General features: G+C 43.3%; 1 non-coding gene across 1 annotated transcript; it reads left to right on the forward strand.

The window, feature by feature from the left end:
• The first annotated feature begins 2159 nt into the window (after window positions 1-2159).
• Window positions 2160-2234, forward strand: Trnal-caa. Its single transcript has one exon. It is a non-coding gene; the product is annotated as a tRNA-Leu (tRNA).
• Window positions 2235-24196: the final 21962 nt, after the last annotated feature.

The raw sequence follows: 24196 nt of genomic DNA on the forward strand, positions 1-24196 counted from the left end.
TGTGTCTGGGTATAATCAGTTTTGTTTTCTTGAACTCCTCCTTTTGGGGCCGCACCTGACTAACCATCACATAGAAGAATGCAAAGCGATCTAGAGGTCAAACAAGGAGAGTGACCACCAGTAATTCTGAAAACGCATTTCTACCTCAGCCTTGACAGGAAACCTTAACTTCACTGAAATGCACTGGACAGGTGAGCCTTTATCTCCATGCAGTTCTTCCTGTCCTGACAACAAGAGATCAGAAACTCTGCTTCTCTAGTGACTTTAAGGCTAAATTCTAAACCCCCCTTACCTCTGGGCAGCCCCTTCAAATTCATTCCTTCTACTGAGTTGACTAAATAAAGATGAGTATTTGGGGCCTGTCAGCACTTAGAATGACAAGCACCTCAGAGACATGTTCTGAATCCTGCAGTGCCAATCCTGGTGTCAGTTCAGGGATCAGCCTGGTGGAGCCCCTGCACTCCACCAGGGCACGAGTACAGCCCACCATCCACCCTCCTTTACAGGTCGACCTCCTCCAGGGAGGGGAAAGGGCTTGGCACCTTGCAGGTATGTTCTGAATGAATGAAAGATTACTGCCTCCCAGCAATAGAGAACAGAGGATCCCCCATTCTCAAAATCAAGTTTTTTCAGCCAATTTTGTCAAAGGTCTACTCTGTGTACATACAAAATAAAAAGAGCTTCAGATTCTTTAAAAAGTGTTGGTTCAGAGTCTAAATTAACCTAACAGTTTATAGTTCTAAAGGCAGACACTAGGATGTAGACCTTCTTCCTCCTTCCACAAGCCATGTACAAGGAGGTGTTTTCTGAATCTAAAAGCCATCCTAGATGTTCTTCTAGAAAATGATGAACTTTCTAGCTTTTCAGTTTTCTTTTTAGCTTTTTAGTATTCAATGTAAACAGTATCTCCTGACATTTTTTTTAAACAGAAACAGAAAGTCTCTGACAAACAGAAAGCATCAATTTATGTTCTTTTGTGGCCATGCTAGGACCTGTGTTCTGGCTCCATGTGTCCCCAGGCTCTCCTCAGAAAGATGGGCAGCAAGGAATGTCCCAGAAGGCCCGACCAGGAGCACCTGGGTGACCACCCCACAGCTGGGATGAGACCAACATGGCAGCCACCTGACGTGTACAGAGGCAGCCCTATCGACTGTGCGTGGGTTTGCCATCCCTGACCTAGACACTGAGCTGTTGACCCACAGGGAGCTGGCTTTCTACATTCTTGTCAGGCTGCAAGGCAGTAAGTGTTGTGCTCTGTGATCTGCCACACCCTGACTTTCAAACTCCTGACTTGTTCATAAACAAAACCAAGGAGAACTGATGCTGTCACTACAGTCTAGCTGCCTCTATAGCACCAGCTACCTTGGGCCCCGAGAGCCTGGTCTTCTTGTATGGCTCAAACTGCTCAAATGCTCATAAAAGCACAAACTATTAGTATTACCCACTAAGCTAAAATAATCATGACATCAAGCATTTATGTGTACCAACAGTTTTATCTATGTTTAAAACACAAAGTCCTTTGCCCTGCATTATTTCTCGTCACTGAGGAAACTGTTGTTTCTACTTGAGAAGCAATGACACTGAGTTACTACTGAGTGAAAAAAATAATAGCACGCCCTTCCAAGCACGCTATAAAATTGTAGGGGAGGTTGGTTTTGTTTGTTGCCTTTTGCTTGGGTCCAGCTCCATAGATATCTGTTAACCAATTAGCTAGCTGTGTTAGCTAGCTTTCTGTCACTATATGAAACATTTGTGATAACTTATGAAAGAGAAAGATTGATTTAGGCTCACAGTTTTGGAGGTTTCAGTCCATGCTCGGTTGGTCCTGCTGCCTTGGGTTGGTGGTGAGGCAAACACCACAACATTATGCAGGCAGCACACGGCAGTGCAAAGTCACTCACTTCATGGCCAATAAGCAAGAGAGCAAGAACCCCACAACCACCCACCTCGCTTCCCTTTAAGGTATTGGAGATCAAACCCAGGAGCATTCTACCTCTGAGCTACAGCCCAGACCTTTTTACACTTTTTTCTCAGTGTTTTATTTATTTTTATTTCTATTTCGTTTATCTCCTTGCTGCACTTCCCTCTCCCTTCAGGGTTTATTGTTTTATTTTTTAATATATTTTTATTAGTGCATTACAGTTATACATATAATGGGGTTGGGGATATGGCTCAGTTGGTAGAGTGCTTGCCTCAAATGCACAAGGTCCTGGGTTCAATCCCCAGTACCAAAAAAAGAAAAAAAAAAGAAACATATAATGGGGTTATGTTTTATTTTGAGACATGGTCTCGCTAAGCTTCCCAGATGAGCCTCAAACTCTTGATCTTCCTGCTTTAGCACCTCAAGTTGCTAGAATTACGGATGTGTACCACCATGCCCAGCCCCATAGTCCACTTTGAGAGCACACTCCCAAATGACCAAAGAACTTTCTACTAGGCCATATCTCTCAAAGATTCTGCCACCTTCCAACAGCACCACCCCTGAGGACCAATCCTTTAACACACAGGCCTTTGGGAGACGTTCAAGATCCAAATTGTAGTACTAACTCTCATTGAAAAAACTAACAGTGATATGGCATATTTAGTTTTTATAGTCAAGATCTCAGAAACACAATGGTGTGCTATATGGTGACTATCCAAACTCCAGAGCAAGGCAACCTTATTGGGCGAGTGCTCCAGTAATCTATTGCTATGTACAAATAACCCTAAATTTAGCTGCATAAAACCACCATCATTTCACTGCTCTCATGGATTCTGTGGGTCAAGTCTTCAGAAATGGCACAGTGGAGACAGCTATTCTCTGTTCCATAATATCTTGGTTTGGGATCACCTGAGGAAGTAGGGGCTAGAACACTGGGGCTGGAGAATCTACTTCCAATTGGACTTCTTCATTTATATGGCACAAGGCTTAGAAAGTTAAAGACTGGGCTCCACCAAATTTGTCAGCCAGAATGCATGAGAGCCTTCTGGCATGTTAATGGACTTCTTATATGGGGGCTCAAGTTTCTAAATGTGAGTGTTTCCAATGAACAGGCAGAAGTATGACCTTTCATCACCTAGCCTGGGAAGTCACAATCCTCTCTGAGACTGAAAAATGTATATTCAATATAGATAGAAAATAATAAGATTGGGTAGTAATAAATATTATTGAGAATCTGCTCTGTTCCATGAACTAGCTAAGCAATTGCCATTTATATCTTATTTCACACTCATTAGGTATTTCTTGGGTCACTACTGCTGTACGTGATTGATCAAAGTAATCATAACCCTCTCCATCACCAGATTCAAGTATTTTGGATAGTCACCATATTACACACCATCGTGTTTTTAAGATCTTGACTGTGAAAACTACCTGGTCCCAACAAAATGTGCCATATCACTGTTAGATTTTTCAATAAAAGATAAACATGAGAATTAGACCCACCTCTCTGGGAAGAGTCAACATATTTACAGTCATATTTTAAAATATCTGCAGTGAGTCTTCAGTTTCCTATTGTCAGGTACACCAACATTTTGAACTTTAACTTTTATTGATAATCATGTGCGCTTATAGAATATCAACAACAAATTGGCTACAACTGTATTTCTAGATAATCACTTCTGAATGATAATGGGCCACAGTCCCAGGGCAGCAGAAATCCTACATGGATGTTAGGTAAATATTAATTTAGAATAATGACAAAGGAAACAACTGGTAGAAAATCCATTGTTCTCTTTGGCCCTTTAATTGTACTAAGATTATTCAGATTTTTCTCTATCTCCATTAAAGTTACATAGCAATTAGATGCCTTTGTTGTAAGATGGGTCTCATCCCAAAGGATTATTGAACATAAAGTAAAACACAAATGGAAACTGCTTAGTTCAGTGCCTAGAACAGAGCAGATTCTCAACATATTAAAGCATTTGAGGAGCTAGGACACTTATTAAAAATATTTAACTTCTAGAGCTAACCATTCTGCTAAAGGTAGCAAACTCAAGCTCCTACCTGCTAAGTGGGAAAAGGAATAAAGGCAGGCTGGAGTAAGACAATGGAAATACTGGGGATTAGAGTTAACTGGAGAGCTATGACTCTGCCTTAAGATATTTGAAGTCTGGTTTTTAAAAACACTGCATTTTCCAAAATTGGCCCTATTGCTTATGATTTTTTAATTTGCATTAGGTGGTGAGTATTTCCTTGATTTATGGTGTTTTTCCTTGGTTCTACTGGTCTACTGTGCACTCTTCTGAGTCTGGAAATAAACACTCAATATATAATTCTGTAACTAATAATAAACTTTTGTACATAGGGTGTGTGTGTGTGTGGTGGGGGGCAGTTCTGGGAATTAAACCCAGGGCCCTTTACCACTGAACTATATCTCCATGCCTTTTCTTTTTTTATTCTGAGACAAGGTCGCACTACGTTGCTTAGAGCCTTGCTAAGTTGCTGAGGCTGGCCTGGAATTTGTGATTATCCTGCCTCAGCCCCCTGAGTCTATGGGATTACAGGCATTCACCAATGCCCCTAGCAATAATGAAAATGGAAAAGCTGCTCTGTTCCACTGAGCTAAGTAGTTGTCATTTGTGTCTTATTTCATGCTCAGAAGTCCTCTAGGATGTGCATTACTTGGACCCATTTTACAAATAAGAAAGCTGAGTTTTGAGGAGGTTGAATTAACTGACAAAGGTCACAAAGCCAATAAATGGCAGAGATTAGGTTCACCGATCTCGGTGACTATTCTCTTAACCACTGCATACTATAACATGGTGCTTTGATAAAATGTGGCACCCCGAAGGTGAGAGGTCAACGATAGGGAGACATGTCTTTGTTAGGACTTCTCTGTAACCCACCCAGCTTCTCTAATTTGGGAATAAAAACAGAAGTTTATCTGAGGTAGTGGACTTCAAGGACAGTGCCTCTTACCTAGGAATCCTGAAAGTCTAAGATTATTTAAAAAAATTGACCCATGACAGTTCCTCTAAATATCCGAAAGGAGACAGTGAGACTATACCACTGGCTACCTGATAGAATACCTCCCACCAGGAGATACTTCTCCCATGTATCAGAGAAAGTGCAAGATAAAGGAACATGGAAGTAGCGCATTTCTGTGCTCAGCAACCTCTCCTGGCAGACATGATTCTCCCTTTAACAAACCTGTTTTGAAAAAGTCCCTTTAAAAACCCTGCTGCATTTCCTTGAAGAGAAAATTCAAATAGAGTTCTCATACATCAAACATATGACAGAGGCAATTTTTAATCATTTAAATTATTTATCCTTCATTGTTTAATGCTTTATTCCATTCCTTCATGCATAATTTATTATACCATTTATGTTTATTAAAAATTGATCATGGGGACATGCTCCCTCTCCATTCTCTGAGGCTACAGATATTTCTCTGTCAGATCATTTGGGAATAGACAACAAAGTATTCTGCTCATTCTTTTTAATTCATTTTAACTGTTTTTATGTCCCTTTCTTTTCATAAAAGTTCTCTTTTTCACAAAAATAATGAGAGTTTATCTTACTGTAATAGCTGTTTGTCTCCATATGTGTGTGTGTGTGTGTGTGTGTATTTAGTTGTAGATGGACACAATACCTTTATTTTGTTTATTTATTTATTTCTATGTAGTGCTGAGGATAGAACCCAGTGCCTACACATGTGAGGCAAGCGCTCTGCCACTGAGCCACAACTCCAGCCCCTTGTTTCCTTTTCATATAACAAGAAAGCTTATCTGAAGGTCCCTGGTCTACCCACTGGGGCCTTTAGAAATAAAGCCTTATTTAACATCTCTAACTTTTAGAATGCTGATACATGAGGGAGATATAACAGAACAAGATTCTAGAGTCTTCCATGATAGAGGTCAGAACTTGTGGAACCACATTTTTCTCTTGGCCTTTTCTTATCTGTCCTTTTTTTCCTCTCAGCTGACTCATTTATCGTGCCTTGATTATGTCTCCAATCATTTCTCAACTTTCTTCTGACTTGTTTTTTATTTCTTTTTCCCACTTTCGATTTTCCCCCAAATCCTCTCACCTCTGGACTCTTCAACCCTGTGACCTGAGCTGCTTTCTGCAACCCACTGACCCCAGAATCTGTGACTCTCCATCACCACTGCCTTGGGACATTCCCGCTTAGTCCTGGTCACTCCTCACTTCTCTAAGTGAGGGAAGGAAGAAGCAGAAAGGAACCAAGTATGTGAGAGAGGCATAGAAGCCAAGTAGAGGTTAAGAAGCATATAAGGAGCTCACCATACATGAGCCTGAAAAAGGTTTGCAGTGGATTGCTAAACTCAAAGACATTCAACTTGGTGTCCACATCAGCTGTCCTTGGCAGGGACCATGGATTACTTGTTCACCATTGCCTAGCACAAGATAAATGCACCCAATTCATATCAGCTGATTGAATAATGACTGTGTGGTTGTCTGTTCCAGTGGTGGCCCCCAGTGAACCATGCCTTCAGGTATTCACATCATGTGTGGTCCCCACCCCTTGAATTTGAGCTGCACCTGTGACTTGATTTAACTACTAGAAGTCTACAGATGTGATATTCCTCTACTTCTATTTTTGTGATCCTTGGCTCTACATGGAAAAGAGAAAAGTCACCTCTGCTTCCCAACAGAGTCCTGCCCCAGCTAACCTACCAACTGAATACAATCACAGGCCAGAACAGCAGAGGAGCTGCCAACGGAGCCCAACCCATAAAACAGAACTGTCAGCAATTAAAATGACTGATGTATTCAGCCACTACATTCTGGTGTGGTTTGTTACACAGCAATATGTAACTATAACACACTAAGCCTATGAATAAAAGGGAATGTGAAATTATTATTCAGAATGAATTTCAAGCAAAGACAAGTCAATGTTTCTAAGAAACATTTATCAGAAATAGATCCAAAAGAATACAGCAATAAAACTGAAAGGGATTAGAGGAACTCATATTACCACTTTCCTTTACAGTACATCACATTTTTCTTGGGTTTTAAGACATTTTCCAATGCAAAGATTTTCCTACTCTTTTTCTTTTTAATAATAGATCTCAGGTCTGACATGAAAGTTAAGGAGTCCAACCCAGGATAGCATGAGAATTTAAAGCACAAATGGAAACCACTTAAAATCCCAGGCCCCTGCCTCAACCCTGGCTCTTAAACTTCCTCTCTCCACCAGCAACAGAGGCTGCAGTGCTCAGGAGGGACAAGGACACTGTGTGGCTCCTAGCTTAGTTGGACTAGGTACTAAATATCCAATTTGCTGTGAAGAATCTATGGTCCCCAAAAGAACATAATGGCCAGCTTTTACACACACAGCTTAATGACTTGTCAGTGGTCCAGTTAAAGTATAATAAACAACTACCCAATGCCTTTCACCCAGGCATTTAATCATTTACATATATCAGAAAATTATATTGATGTGCTATGGAGATAGCCAATGTACACTATTAGAGAGTCTAGGTTATGGCTATATTATTTGTAAAACTTCCAATCCTAGACATTTACATTAGCATGTTCATCTGCAAAATGAGCACAAAGACTGCTAAATTTATACTGGTTTGGTGCTACTTCTAATTGTTGCTGCTTTTTCAGAAAGAAAAAGGATTGTTATATAAGACTATGGCCTAAGCAAAGTATCCAAGTTTTTTTTTAATTAAAAAAAAAACAGAAAACTAAATGCCAAGCACAATTTCTAATAGCTTGAAATTCAAAATGATCTCCTGTAGGTAAAATTATCATGTATTTTTTAGGATGATCAAGTCTCTCTTAAAACTCTAATTATAAAAATTAATATAATAAAGCTTGTTTAGAGTAAAGAAGTGCATTTAGGAAGGATCTGGTAGCTCTAGTGTTTCCCAGTGTTTGCAAAGCTCCAGACACCAAGTGAGAGAAACAGAACATCTAGCATTAACGCTAATGTTCTGATCACTGGAGAGACTGGGTATAAACACTGTTCACTGGGGCAGAGGGCAAAAGCAAGCCTGTAAAGCTGGGAAGTATTTTCCATTTATTGTCCCCTCCTAGATAAGGGTGCTATTTGAATAGATGGCACCTGGCTGCCCCTGGGACGCAGCAATGCCTGAGAATGGAAAACAGTATTCATTTTCTTCCCCTTCTTTCAGAGTCACTTCAGATAGAGCCCTGAGGCTACAGGGAGAGGACAGGATACACAGGCAGTGAAAATGAACCAAGCATCCAATTTTCACCTTCTAGGGAAGAGGAAAGGCTGGCATAGAGACATGCTCTTGGTAGCCAATCACCTCAGACACAGGGAAATGAAGAGGCATTGTGCTTTTTAGACAGCAGGGATGGGCACTTTACTCTCCTTATGTGCTGGTCACTTGGCTGAGCCTTCTCATATGATTTTATTTAGAAGTATTTAATATGTGTTTATTAGGTGGGTGGATGAATGGGTCGATGGCCACTCTGGAGCCAGAAGGCTGGCAAGTAATGGCAGATTCCATTTATGGTACAGATGGGAGTGGGATTCGGCAGAAGAAGAGAGAAGGAGGTAAAAGACTGTGCCCATGCAACTGGCACAAGCACCATGAAAGGCAAGCACACCCTCCAAGGCATCCAGAGAAGCTTTGCTTCTGAGAAAGGAAGCTCTCGGCTTACAAAAATCACAAACTGAAAACTACAAGTCCAGTACAATATCTACTGGGTAAGGGTTCCACAGACACAAACCTGAACTGCGGTCCCTCCACTCATCGGCTGTGTGTCCTTGGACAACTTATTCCACTCCTTGAGACAGTTTCCACCTCTGGAAAACAGTGATAATGCCGCTTTACACGGCCACTGTGAGGATCTTTTGAGGTAAATTATGTGAAACCACTCTGAAATTATTTCTTGTTGTTTGGGGAATAAGAAAGTGAGAAATACATTTCTCACTAAGTCAAGAAGTACTTTCAATGAAGGCTCAGTTTATTTCCTGTTTGTATATAAAAAAAAATCCATGAATATCTCAAGGAAAAGCATTATTTAAAGAAGATACTTAGTGCTTGGAACAATTTCACCAACATCTTGAAAAAATGCTGGATGGATGGGGGGAGGTGGATCTGGCTGGCACACTAAAACCTACCTCTGGGGTTTGGCAAATAATGGTAGAAGTATTGCTAAACTGACAGAAAAGAGGTTGAAAATCTCAAGTTCCTGTCTGTGGCTTCCAAGTAAGAATGCAGACCACTGCTTGTTTAGGGAGAGCTGATACAGGGTCAGAGTCTTAGAACTGGATGGGACTTTCAGATTAACCACCTCCCATATACAGATGAGGAAGCTGAGAACTCAGAGTAGGAGGTGATTCACCCCATGTCACATTAGCAGTTGTGGGACTCGATCTTATATCTAGCATTTTCCTCCTGTGCTAGTTTGACTAATGGCAAATTCCTACAATCTGATGATTTCCCATCCATAATGTGTCTGTGTATAGTAAGTTCAACTTTCCGATAGTCCACTGGAATGCAGGCTTCAGAAGTCAGTTCCAGGGGCTGGGGATGTGGCTCAAGTGGTAGCGCGCTCGCCTGGCATGCGTGAGGCACTGGGTTTGATTTTCAGCACCACCACATAAAAATAAAATAAAGATATTGTGTCCACCTAAAACTAAAAAATAAATATTAAAAAAAAAAAAAAGAATTCAGTTCCACCATGGCCTGAGGGCAGGGTGAACCACATCCTGGTTTGCCCAGGACAGTCGCCATTTACGCTCATTGTCCCAGCATGATCACTAATGAGGCTCTGTTGCCTCTCACAAATATCTGGATATGGATGGTAAATTATAAAGTACTCTTTGTGCTTTTCTGGGAGGAAAGGAGAGATCCAGGGTAGAACTGCTCCCTGACAGCTTGGCAAGGTGTTTTAGAACGAAGAAAGATACGATCATTGTCTTCAAGTACTTACAGAGCAGTCCTGTGCTAATAAACTTAGACCATTCTGTGCCAACAAGGATTAAAACCCAGACCACCATGTGGAAGCCACAGAGGGTAGAATTCTTCTTCAATATAAAAGAGTACAGGAGTAGGCTCTCAATTGTCGCTCTGAAGCCAGACTGCCTGCCTTCAAATCCCAGTTCTGCCATTTACCTGCTCCATGGTTCTAAACTTTATAAAAAGAGATCGAGGTACATAATAAGTGCTCTAGCAGTAATAGCTACTAGTTTATTCCGGCAGCTATACAGCATGTATTGGGTATTCCTGGGGCAGAGGTTTTCACATCTGGACCAGAACAGGATTGTTGGGCTCAACCTGGAGAACAGTCAGCATGGGTTTAGCTGACATGGGAAATACCAACCCAATGGTGAACCTATTGGATTTGCCTGGGATATTATGACACTTTGCTCCTACCTGGAGCAGAGTATGTCACCAGGGAGGACTCAGTGTCCCTGATGAGGGTTGCATGCTAGCTGAGCAATCTGGAAAAGAGACCCAGTTCAGAACTGCTGGGGGTGGGACAACAAAGCTACTCTTGCTGTGAAGATAGCAGTAGATAGAGTGTGGGAGTGAAAAGGATCAGAATGCCCTGAATGCTAAGCCGTGCTCTAGATGCAAATTCTGGTTCCTTAACCCCTTTGTGCTTAAGTTTCCTCCATTTTAAAATTAGGATAATGATAGTGGCAATCTTGAGCATTAGGAGGAATGAATGCAGCCAGGTGCGATGGCACATGACTATAATCCCAGCTACTTGGGAGGCCAAGGAAGGAGGAACACAATGTAGAGAATAGCCTGGGCAACTTAGCGAAACCCTGTCTCAAAAATTAAAAGAATTGGGGGTATAATTCAATGGTATAGCATCCCTGGTTTTGATCCCCAATACCAATAAATAAATAAATTTTATATATATATANNNNTGGGATATATATATATATATATATATATATATATATATATATATATACAGAGAGAGAGAGAGAGAGAGAGAGAGAGAGAGAGAGATGAGTGAAAAAAAACCAAGTAAAGCCCAGCAAAGAGCAAGTGCTGTTATTACAATCATGTCACTAATCTCAGAGCTGGGAAGCACCTGAACAAGAATAGGCATTGAATTGAAGTCAAGATGGGTGAGAAGCCTGTCCAGTCTCTCAGCCTAGTAAGAATGTTCCTCTGGGGGCTAGGGATGTGGGGCAATGGTAGACTGCTTGCTTAGCATGCATGAGGCCCTTGGTTCAATCCCCAGAACCACAAATCTCCCTCTCTTCTCGGTCTTAGGCTGCAGCACAGCTCATAGCAAACTGATTTGCCCATCATTTAAATCCCAACTCCATGACTGGGGCTGCAAAAGGAAACTGAAGGGGCAGCTGGAATGGGAGGGCCAGAGCCTGGCAGTCAGAGGTGAGGGGCTACCTGACTGAGCACACAGGTATGAGTAAGGGTGAGGAGGCAGTCCGAGCTGGGCAGGGTGAGACTGAAGCAAGAGTGCTTTTATTAAAAGTGCCGACACCAAAGCACATGACCCCACAGGTTACTCCCGTTGGAGCAGTCTGCAGAGGGCACCTGCCCTTGCTACACTTCTGCCTTGGTCCCTCGCCTCTCTCACCTTTTTCTGGGACTTGTCCAGCTTGTTCTCATCTCATGGCCTTTGCACTTGGCATTCCCTCTGCTGGCACATGCTTTCCCAGATACCACGTGTCAGGCCCCTTGTCACTCATATCTTAACTCTCCAGACACTTCCTCAGATGGCCTTTCCTAGACAGCTGCATCTCCAACTGTATCCCCATGGTTGTCCATCCCATCATCTGGTCAGCTTTTCTCATAATCCTTATCACTCCCTTAATTTACCTAAGTCATAATTTGTTGCTGGTTCACTGTCTATGTTTCTCCCTTGTAGAACGTAGACTCCATGGAGACAGGACCTTGCCTTAAGCAAGCCTCATGAGTGAGCATTCATCAAATGCCTGTCAAATAAACAGGAAGCAAATGCAGGCTGCAGATGAGTGAGCTAGCATGAGAGCGACTGCCCTGCAGCACTGGGTTCAACGCTGTGGGTCAGTGGGTGATTGTGGCCACCTCAAAGCCAAGAAGCAGGAAATCATTTGCCCTGGAGAAGAGGAGAATCCCTGGAGGTAGAGAATAGATGAATCTTCTTTCCTTTCACAGAAGGGAGCTGCAGTGCCCTGGTCCAGAGCGCACCTGCCCCACCAGAGGGAATCCTCCTGTCAGTCAGCAGCAGGAAGCGCCTAGGTTCTGCAACTTGTCTCCAGGATGGTGCTTTGGATTATTATCCTGGAGAGAACAGGAAGCAAATGGACTGGACTGTCTCTGATTAGCACTGGAGAGAATCTAGCACACAGCCCCACAGAGATGGGGCTCAAAATAAACACTTCTGATTATGGTTCTACAGAATGGGAATATCTATGTATAGAATTACAACTGAGATAGGAATTTGGGAATAAAGGGAAAGATACTGAGTTTCAAAGGAACTGTCCATAAACCACTGAAATATGGAAAGTACCCAGGAACAACTGCTACTTCTGATTGACATATCCTTGGCCCAGAGTCCTGGTAACTTGAGGGCAATGAGCAAGCACAGGGAGAACTGGCATGAAATTGTGTAGCTTCACCCTGGCCCCACCTATAGTCCAGACCCTAGCAACCGTCCCTAGCAACCCCCCACACCAACGAGTTGCTGTCTGTCTCTCTCCTCTTGAGATTGCCCCCATTCTCCTTTGAATGTGTATCTACTTTCCTGAATAACCCTCTGTCTATGCCTGTGACTGCCCATGCTGAAATTCTTTTCCATCATCTGTGCCAAGAACCCTGCTGGTCCTGAGTCAAGTTCCCCCTTCTTTCTGGAAACTTCTTGAACCCTTTGGAGACGTGTCTTCTCCCGTGACACAACCATGTCTGAAGCCAAGCATAGCTAATCGAAGTGTCCTGAAATAGGGGACCAGTCACGTGGGGTTCTGATAAGTGCTTCTGTCTTCATGTCATGTTTGATTTCTAGCCCTCCAGGGCAGCAACCCCGGGACAAAGCCAGCCAATTGTAAACATGCTTTCTCCGAGTGGAGTAAGAAGACTGCCTGGACCAGAAACCTTTGCACTGGAGACCCAGAAGCAAAACAAAGAATGTGGTCCCTGCTAAGAGTCTTTTGGTGCCCATCAGCCTACTGTCTTGATTTTGAGAATTTTTTCCAAAAAGTTGAAGTAATACCTTGCATCTTTATAAGAACATTTAATTCGATACCCTTAACAAGTGTTGGTAAAACATTTATAGATTCTTAATTACCCAGATTTCATTTCTAGGAAAAACATCTCTGCTTTACAAAATTAATTTTTAAATTTTACCATCAGTCGGGGATTGGGAAATAGAGAAGTTAGAGACAGACTGAAAGGGGAACTAGAACCGTTTCACAATAAACATGTCCTTTTCAGTAATCCCCCTCCCCAGGAATTAAGGTCAGGAGAGAAGAGAGTGTGAGAGGAAACAGGCAAGGTCTGCAGGACCACTTCCAGGGGCCAGGGCGACAGCTGAGGCTCTGTGGGCCAAACTGTGCTCTGGGAGCGGTCTCTCCTGACCTGCTCTTGGGAGTAAATGCTCTGATGCTTCAGTTCACAAGAGTTGCAGGGCACCCACTAGCAACACCCCCACCCCAGGAGTTCGGAAGGGGACTTTTCGTTTAGTAAAATGTTTGTTTGGCAGAGAAGGAACTAATAAAACATTTTCCCCTCCAAAGCTTGGCTCATGTTTCCCAATTCAACTTTATAGAGGGCCTTGCAGCTAGCCATTAACAATCCTCATTTTAACAGACCAGAGAAAAAGATTACGGTAAATGTGGGAACAAAACTCAGGAATCCATGGTCGCCCCAGTCCCCCAGGCTTTGGCCTCTGGGGAGAAGCAGTTAGTTCAATATTCACTTTGTTTATCAGGAATTTTTTTTTTTTTTTGTGAAATACCCAAACCCACTGGCACACCCTGACTGAGCATAGAAAACAGACTGTGCAAGCGACTCCGCGCATGAAAGTCACCGTGGAAGAAAACACAGGAAAACGCATGCAGGGTTTTTTGGTTTTTTTTTTTCCTCTTTTTCCACTTACCACCACCGAGCTCCTCTGTTTCGGGTGAGCTCAGCAGCACAAGTGCCTTGGATAATCTAGAAATTGCTTCCATATGCGGGCACAGGAAAGAATGTCCTCACTGGCTGCCTGAGAAGGAAGCTCTGGGCAGCCTCTCCTTCCTGCCAGAAAACATCTCTCAGGCCAGAGAGAGAGAGCTGCAGGCCCTCTGAGCAATGAGATCAGAGGGTGCATCCCTAAAAGCCCCAGTTTGTGGATGAGGAAAGTGAGGGCCACACTCCTTGGCGACTCAGACAGGGAGAGAGCTGGAGGAGGAATCTGGGCCCCTGGTTCCAGCCTCAAATCATGCATTGTCTCCTCCCTGAAACCCCTGGACCCTCCCCACTCCCACCACCACACACACCACTAGAACAGCTTGAAGAAAGGCCTGTAGCTAATTTAGTGTCACAGCAGGATGCCAAGCTGGGGTCTGGGGCTCCAGGCGTGGACTGAGGGCGGCACTGGGGCAGGACCATCTGAGCAGTGTGCTTCTGGGAAGGCTGCCTCTGAGGGTGCAGAAGGGCTCCTATTCACTCTGTGCTGCGGCTGCACCAAAGTCTCCAGGGCCCCTAAACCTCAGTGCCCCAGCCTCAATGCCCCTACAGTGCTGGGGTGGTCCTGGGCTTGGAACAAAGACTTCATTTAAGATCCAGGCAGCACTCTCTTCCCTACAGAAACCTACCATGCAGAAACTAGGGGTGCCTGAAGCTGGAACACCATTATCTTGTACTGCTGATCCAAGAGGGGAAACAGCACAATTCCAATTAAGCAGCAGTGGACGGTCAGAATGCCCTCTCTGTCCCCTAGGTTACAAGGGTCAGGCTCACCCTGTACCACTAACTTCTCATCTCCAAGCAGAGAGCCAAAGCACACCATCCCAAGGCAAACCTATAAGTAAAACCAGACAAACCTCAACTTTTTAAAGGCTTCCTAGGCAGAAGACCTGAAACCCAGATGGGGTTTGGCAGGTCTGCTATATAACCCAAGTTTTTCTGGGTCTGCCTTATCTGTCTTCTCCCATCGTATGCTACATTGTGCATCAAGTGTGTTAAAATGCCCTTTGAATAATGCTTTATTAACAATATCACCATCAATAATTAGGATTATTACAGGCCTAGTTGCAAAGCAATAAATAGGTAACGTGTGTGTGTGTGTGTGTGTGTGTGTGTGTGTATGTGTTTGCTGGGAATGGAACTCAGGGCCTCACACATGCCAGGCATGTACTCCACCTCTGAGCCACAACCCAGCCAGACATGGTCTTGAATAAACATTCACTGAATGTTTCTATGTGACCCAGAAGTAGGACTCTAACACTGTTCATATCTTCCAACATGGTTCCTTCTTTTAGAGAACTCAGTGAAGGGGCCTCAGGTTCCCCATATCACTCTGTTTATGCCCCTATTTCACCATAAACCACACTATCTTCACATATAATACCATAGTAATCATTCCACACCTCACCCAGTGGACTATGGGCAACCACGGACTATACACAGGGGTTATGCGTTACTTGTGTTAGGACAAAGCAAATGCTTCTTTTCTGAGCAGAATTAAGGCTCACTCCATCAACCATCATCTCCACCCTCTCCACCTCTCCATCACAACCACTTCACCAGCTTTTAGTGATTGACAGAAAGAAGGAAACCTCTTCCAGGACCTCAAAGCCTGTATCACCGGATCTCCATCAACCAGAGCTACGACGACACTGGTTTCTACACACCTTACACATTTCTGTTTAAATCAGTATTTTTCAAACTGAAAGTTCCCCTTTCTTTGGCCATCAAACTATTTTAGGTGGTTTCAACTAGCTTAAAAAAAAGAAAAAAAATAGAAGATATGTTGCATTTCACAAACAGAGTTGTTTTATAAAATGTTGTTTTAGTTTCTATCATCTTTCTTCAAGGAAGAATGTGTGTCTGATGGTCATATCAAAAAAGATTTCAAAATACTGGTTTAGACCATGCTTCTTCATGTGTTGGGCTCTGCTCACAGGAGATTCCTTTCTAGATATTGCCCAGATACTGTTCCCCTTCGTGTCTGTCATTCCAGTGTAGGAATGGGGCTATACCTTGACCATGTTCTTTTCTGTTGTTGTTTAAACTGTAAACCACTTCTAGACTCTTAAATTTACATTCTCTTTTGAAAATAGTTTGAGAATTGAAGGGACATCCATCTACTCTTTCCCCAGCCTCAGAAATCTACACAGTGCAAGGTTCCTTGCTTGAGGTCCCAAAATCGGAACTGAATTTATTCCTAGTTTTTCTGCCTTGGGCCCTTTTGGTTTACCTCATGGGAAAAGAAGGAGGAAGTCCCTGTTATGCAACAGGGTCAGTTACAGCACATTTTGCTCTCTGGTTCCTCAAAGCGAGCAAGCCAATAACAAATAATGGTTTCAAGGGAGTTTACTAGAGCTGGGGCAGTAAGTTCAGAAGAAGGTGGAAGGAAGCCAGCCTGGTCTGGGCCCCCTGAAGTCCTCTCCATACTCCTTGACACTCAAGAGAAAAAGCTGAAGCCACTTTCTGGACTATACAGGTCTAGGACAGTAGCCTGTGCATGCCTGGGGCCCTGGCTTCAGCACACTCAAAGGCAGGACCAAAACCCTAGTCAAGGACAAGTCTGGGAGGCCAGATGTAGGAATCAAAACTACTAATTTGAATTCTAGATCTGCCAAGAGTTTCTTGTTTAATTCTAGGATAGTCATGGCTGTATCAGGAAAAAAGAGAGAAAGAGGGAGAAAGAGAAAGATCATTTCCTTTGAACCAAGAACAACAACTCATGGATTTGAGGTTGGACCCCACACCAGATCAGGCTGAAGAATAGAGGTGGCTTTGTTTAGTCTGCTCTTATGAGCTTTTTACTTGATCCTTCCCTGGGTTTGTAAAAATGACCAGATAAACTGCCAGCAGTGGAGTCCCCAGGAGGACTCACAGTGCTGCAGAGCCTGAGGGAGGGAGGGAATGACATATTTCCCACCTGAGGAAATATGGATGGAGCTCTATAGGAGCTGTGGAGAATTTCCTTCAAATATCTTCTCTGGCCTTACAGTTTCAATTCCCCAAAAATGTTCTTCCTGTGTGGAGATCTTATAAGATCAGTGCTGAAATCAGCTACAGACCAGTGATACCCCCACTCCTGCTCCAGCTGTTCTGAAGTGGTCTAGCTCAGAGGTGGGCCCTGGGCTTCTGTCTTATCTGATGAAGGGCTGACCTCCTCCCCATTCTTGCTTGTGAGGATCCCTGGACCACTGTTGTGCAGATACAAAGGTGGTCTGTAGTCATCCAGCGATTCTGAGCCCACAGGGGGCAGTCTTGGTCCTGACCGGTGTGCTGGGTGAGGTGGAGCACAGAAAGGGAGGGGAGGCCTCCACAGGTTGTCCAAGCCTCTTCCAGGAGGGGCTTAAAGCTCTCTATCCCAGCAGCTCAGCAAGGGCACACAGCCCCCTGGCTTCTCTGACCCCAGGCCTAGTTTGGCCACAGTTTGCTGAGTCCGAGCTGCCTAAAACTGCTCTTGGCAGCAGGGTTCTGAGATACAGTTATCTTTATGGAAAGGAAGCGGCCCTTGCCCTCTTCTCTCGGCCCCCTCACTACCTCTGCTGTATACAGAGCTAGTTTGACTCCCTCACTTTCAAAACAACGACTTAAGCCACAGCATGCTAGTGACAGGTCTGTGCTGTCCAACTTGTACCTGTAACTGTCTAGCAGTGCCAACCCCATGGCGTGGCTACAACTTTGAATACTGCCTTGTTCCCCGCCTGTGCTGTGTTTTGATTCTAGTTGCATTTTTTATGGGGGGGGGGTACTAGAGATTTAACCCAGGGGTACTTTACCACAGAGTTAAATCCCCAGCCACCCCCCACTTTTTTTTTTTTTAAGACAGGGTTTCATTAAGTTGCTTAAGGCCTTGCTGAATTGCTGAGGCTGGCCTCGAACTTGCAATCCTCCTGTCTCAGCCTTGCAAACCACAGGGATGACAGGCATGTGCCATTGCACCCAGCTCTCTCATCTTTAAGGAAATGTTAACCTTGGTCCTACCTAGTAAAGGAAAAGATCTTCTGTTTCACCTGTAATTTAAGGAAAATCATTTGTAGACTATTTTAAACAATCTTCGGCAGGGGGGAAGATAATTGAACTGGAACTCAACAGGATGGTGTTCTTGTCTCAACTCTGCAACCAACGGGCTACTGGCCTTAGGCATGCCATCTGACTTCTCTGGGGTTGTTTCTTCACCTGCCAAATGACAAAATGGTCTTCACGTGGCTTCCTAGCTCTAACATTATAGGATGTTATATTTTTTAATGAAAACAAAACAAAACAAAACAAAAAGATGTTCTACATTTTTTGTTGAATATTCCTTCCTTACCAGCTGAATGTAGCTGATGTTATTAATTTATTCTCTAAAACATAATGTGAAACTAGTTGATGACATCAACCTTAGGCAGCACTTGTGATGCTCCAGGAAGATTTTTTTCTGCTTAGGGACCACTGAAGTCCTAGCAGGTATTCAGAATGTATGTCTGTGATGGGTGCCAAGTGTTAACATGGATGATCTATAGGAGAGTTAATGCCAGTCCAAAAACACTGCCAAGGAGCTCATGATTCAGCCGCTGGGCTCCATCTCATCTGGCTGTGTTTTTTACAGTGGGTTGGTGGGCCTAACCTCGAAGCGTGTGGGACAACAGATAGAAAGTCCAGGTCATAGTCCCAGAACATGCTGTTAGTGGTCAGCCGGCTACCTTAAAGAAACACGGGCCATTTAGGCCCTTTACAATCGAACATCTCTTCCTGGAAAGAGAAGAGAGCCTCATGGCTCAGACTGGGTTGAAGCCATCAGCCTGGACTGAATCCCCACCCTGCCAAGTTTGCTGAGTGAAAAAGGGCATTTGATTGACCTCAAATTCCTCACCCATAAATGGACATACTAATAGTGCCTGCCTCGTGGGGGTTGTGTGGATGGAGGACTTAATTTAGAGCACTCAGAACACTACCTAGTACATAACAAATAATGTGATTACTGTATTATCATGACTTCCCCCCAAAATAATTACTGGAAATCTGAATAGGACTAATTCACCACTGATTTCTGTAAACTCGTCAAGGTACTGTTGAATGAGACTCAGACTAGAAATTAGGAGACAGCCAACTTCAGTATAGACATTTTATGTTATTGATACATTCTTAATAAGAAAAAAATTAATAAATTAATTTCACAATTGCACTGACTTCCAATATAAATGAAGACATGTTTTATTCCTGGACCTGTTTAATTATTGTCAGCAGTTTCAAATAGCTCAGTATCCCAGAGTTCTTATAGTAGCTAATAAACCATTAAAACCAAACCCAACCCAGATGATTGCTCCAGAAGAACACACACTTAGCTGGTATCTATTAGGCACCTTGTCTATGCCCAGCATTGTGCTTGGCAATGTGGAGAAAAAGGGCGAAAAGTTGCAATTCTGCGCTACCCAGCAGGATCACAATCTGAAGGACAGACAGCTACTCAACACACCATTAAAGAAATCAGTATGCTGGAAAGGGCTGGGAAGGTTTCAGAGGACATAACACGTAAACTAAGATATTAGGATGGCAGGAATTTTTCAAAAAGAGGAGGTGAAGGCCTTCCCAGGGAGCATCCTGAAGAACAGGCAGAGTAAGCATGAGATGGGCATCCCCTTCTCTGTGCTTCCTGATGAGCTGTTTCTAAAGGCAGGCCACAGCTTAGTCTAGCTCACTAGCTCCTGGCACTTCCTGGGCCCCACCCAGCAACCTCCCTAGCAGGGGCCTTTCCACCCCTGTGGAAGAAGATCAGAATCCTGTCTCTTCGCCCCTTGTCCCACTGATGGGCCTCTCCCTACAGCTCAGAAGCACTGGATCTTTCCCTTATTTCACTGTTACCTCTGTGCTCTCTCTGTACCAGGAACCTCCTTCCTTTTCCTGTCACTCTGTGTTAATCGGCCCTGGCTAACAGGGAGCATAAGGAAGGCTTCTAGGATTCTACTCTGCACTCTTGGGCATATGAGCTGGAACTTGAAAAGCATTTGCTCTTTGTCACGAATGGTGACTCGCCTCTGTAGGGCATCAGTCCCAAGGCAGACAAACTTGTCTAGCCTCCCTTTAAGGCAGGATCGACAGGGGCACCACATACCAGTGTGTTGGTCCAGGATCTTTCTGTGCACAACTGGAGGCCCTGTCATGCTAGCACCAATCTTGAGGCGCAAAAGCAGTGCACAGTTCCTTCTGGTTGGCTGCCATCCAAGATGGTCTGAGCTGAGCCCAAACAGCAACGTGTTGTTCTTCAGACCAGAGGAATTACAAGCAAGAGACTCAATCAGTACTGGCCACAGTCACCAACCAACAGTGGGGCAGCACCCTCAATGGCTCTGCCTCATGTGGGTGTTTTTGTCCACTCCCAGGAATCAGCATCACCATCATTAGTGAACATCTTCCAGCACACACTTAATAGTCACCTCCAGGTGGTGCTTTGTCTAGGACTGTACAAAGTGCTCATGCATGAGCAATGAATGACTTCTGCATTCTAAGCAGCAGCAAAGACTGAGGCAAAGAGAACTACAGCAATACACAGTCTCTTCCAAGGGAGTTTGGAATTGGTGCTCCCTGGTTAGATCTGAAATGCTCCTTAAAAGGGGTAAACCATTGGGTGGCATGTGTATATGTCTATGTGTGTGTCTGTGTGCACAGGAATCTGCATGTGGTACATAGTGAAGACAGGAGGTTGCAGGGTTGCACATTTGTGTGCACTAATACAGAATAACGGTGAATATAAAGGATGTGCATAGGCATAGAGTGAGGTAGTATGATTTTTATTACATGTAAGTAAAAAAAATCTTCCAGGCTTAACCCAGGCAGCATCTGGCTCAAAACTCATCCCTACAAATAATATTATTAAAAGCCCTCAATGTAATAGGAAGAGTTCAGGGATTCAGCTAACATCCTTTCTTCAGCAAGTATACAATGGGATTCAGTATAAACTCAGCACTCTTGTTACATTTGCTAAAATATAATTTGATCTTTATGCATTACGCATATACTATTTTAGACAGATGAGACATAAACTCATCTCCATTATTTATTAAAAACTTAGTCAAAAACGGGCAAAGAAAACTTCAGGCTCATCAGATCTCTGGCTGATAAGTACAATGTTAACTCTGGGGTTGTTCAGACAGCCCTTGCTCAGGTGTTAATGGTCTGTCCCATCTCTGGCGTCACAGACACCTGAGTCTCTGTCTTCTCCCCATCCCTGCTGAAGTTATGTACTGCAGATTTCTCTCCTCTACTTCTTCAGAGTGTGAAAGTGTTATCAAAGTCATTTGACTCCTGGGCCACAAAGCTGGGGCTGGAACACAAGTGCAGAGTCCCAAGCCTATGGCCCTTTTCACTTTACCACTTTGCCTTCGGCAGAGGATGCCATGTGAAAGGAATTAAGCAAATGAGTCAGTTGATAATCATGTCTTAATTTAAAAGTGACTTAAGTCTCAAGGGTATACACTATCCCTGAGGACTGGCGGGCATCCAGAACCAGGGCAGTGAGGGCAAGCAGAGGGGCCATCTGCCTTCAGGCATCAGCACATGGGGCCCCAAGAAGATGCAAATTTTTAAAAATCCTAGTGCCAAAACTTTGTCTGCAGCAAGAGAAAACGGTGTCTGGTCTCCTGCAGGTGGCATCTTCCTTCATCGCGCCACTTGCTGGCTAAGCATGATAGTGCTGCCTCCCAAGGTTAGTGCCACATCAGGACCAACCCAGGCTTAGGACTCCGGCTATCAGAGGTAGGAACATTTCTGGCCTTGAGAGTGGCCTGCAGTTTTAAGCAGCGGAGAGTTCAGGGTCCCTTGGGAAAGGGTCACGCGTGTGTTTTGGGGTCTGGAGATTTTGCTGTTTCATCAGACCCCCTGTCCTACAGTCCCAGAGTCTCTGTGAACTTTGGCTGCTTGGCGCCACAAGACCAAGGGCCACATTCTGGGAACTCGCTCAGCTTCTGGGGGCTTTCAACACTCTGTGTGAGGACATGTCATCTGAGGAATTCCTCCCACTTGCACCATTTCAGGCCCTCAGCCTCAGTCTCACTTGGGACCCTGTGTCTCTTCCTGGGTTTGGCGCAGCTCCCTTCAGCCAGATGCGTCACTGCCCGCCTCATCCTGGCACTTCCCAGCACTCGGCCCTTGGTTCGCTCCAGCCCTGGCAGCTTGGCAGAATGTACAGACTTCTCTTTCAGGGGGACAAGTCAGCCTCATTCAGGGAACACGGCCCTTGGGGAATATGCTTTTTTTTAAAGCAGAATGTCCCTTTATGAATCCTTCTAGCCTTTTAAACACGGACATTAAAAATAAAGTCCCACTATTATGGCAGCTATCAAGGACTCACAGGGATTCTTAATTCTCAGTTTCAACTTCTGCTGCCCAAACACAATCTTTTTACCATCTGTGTCAGGTTAGTTACAAAGCACTGTTATTATTCTGGGCTACACAATGTTGGCCTGACCCACTCGAACACAAGAAATTTTGCTGATTGATTTAGTTATTCTGTTCATATAAACGACTCCAGTTGTACAGCTGTTTCTGATTAGCCAATGTACTGCTGAAGTTATGTACAAATAATTTTATAATGAACTCAGCAACTACAAGGGCAGGAGAAGTAGAATCTAGTCTCACCTCCCAGAAAAATAAGCAGGAGCAACAAGGGCAGGGGATGTGGACAGCAGTCCAGGTTTAAATTCCTATCTGCTGTGATTCACTTTTTCCTCTTTATGTAATTCAGCAGAACTTAAAACTCTCAAAGAACCTTTGTCTTTAGACTTTTGGATTCAGGAGGGAAAGCCAATTAGCTCTGCAGGCTTAGAACTCTTTTAAAATTTCCTATCTTTGCATTTTGTTAAGTTTCTGCTCTTCCCATTAAAACATTTATATTTCCTAAGAAATATAAATAATATCCTTTTAGAAGGGGAAAATTGGGATTGAAATGTCTATATTCACTTTATTATAAATACAAATTAAGTGTTTTGTTTCATTTCAATGCAGGACAATTAAGCTCTGTGAGCTTAGGCACAAGTTTTTCTTTTCTAGTTCTAGAAAACAAATCATATGCACATTAGCAAAATTAAGCAAAAGACAGCATGTAAATGAATCAAATGAGTGAATTTCCTTAAAAAGGTAGAAATCATGACAAGTGCTCCCTAAAGAAATCATCTGAAAGAAAACAGGAAAAAGAGATTAGAAAGTTTATACTTCTAAAATGAAGCATGCTGGCAAGAATGTGGGGAAACAGATATTTTCAAATAGTGTTAGTGAGACTTGAATTACTACAACTTTTGGAATAGTACTTTGGGGACCCGACAGACAGAAATAAAAGCTTCTGTATGTTAGCATAATCTCTCTCTCTCTCTCTCTCTCTCTCTCTCTCTCTCTCTCTCTCACACACACACACACACACACACACACACATACAAATGTGTTCTGAGAACTACCATATTGAAGAAAACTTAAAATAATATGAATGATTAAGTAAATTAAGGAATATTAAGCATCCATGACATAAAAGAATTTTTTCATCTGGAGAGAATGTCTCCGATGCTTTCTTATGTTTTTTCAAAAATGTAGCCTGAGACTGGGGGTGTGGCTCAGTGGTACAGTGCTTCCTTAGCATGGGGCAAGGCTCTGGGTTCAGTTCTTAGCAAAGCAAAAGCAAAAAAAAAAAAAAAAAAAATGTAGCCTAGTGTGTATAATTCTATTTTTAACCCTAGAAGGGGTGTGTGTGTGTGTGTGTGTGTGTGTGTGTGTGTGTGTGTGTGTCTATAGTTACATAAGCAAAGAGCAAGCTGTGGAACTGATGATATTGATTACCCTGAGGGAATTTGAGGGAGATAGAAAAATCATTCATTTAAAAAATATATTTCTATTGTGATTGTCTTATTTTTAGGACACACATAAATACTTTTGTAACATGAGCACATTTGAAACTACAATATAATTTTTAAAAAGTGATAAAGTCACATTTTCAGCAAAAACAAGGAAGCAAAGGCTCTAAACTACAAATATTGAGCACTGGCCCAGTGGTTAACAACTTCTGCCAAGCTCTAAGAAACAACACGGTTTATCACAGCAAGTGGAAATGATGTGTAAGAGAATTTTGTACAGAAAGGAATTTTATGATTAAAATAATACCATAATACTATCCTCA

This window comes from Marmota marmota, unplaced genomic scaffold, assembly GCF_001458135.2.
Source record: "Marmota marmota marmota unplaced genomic scaffold, marMar, whole genome shotgun sequence".
NCBI classification, from domain to species: Eukaryota; Metazoa; Chordata; class Mammalia; order Rodentia; family Sciuridae; genus Marmota; species Marmota marmota.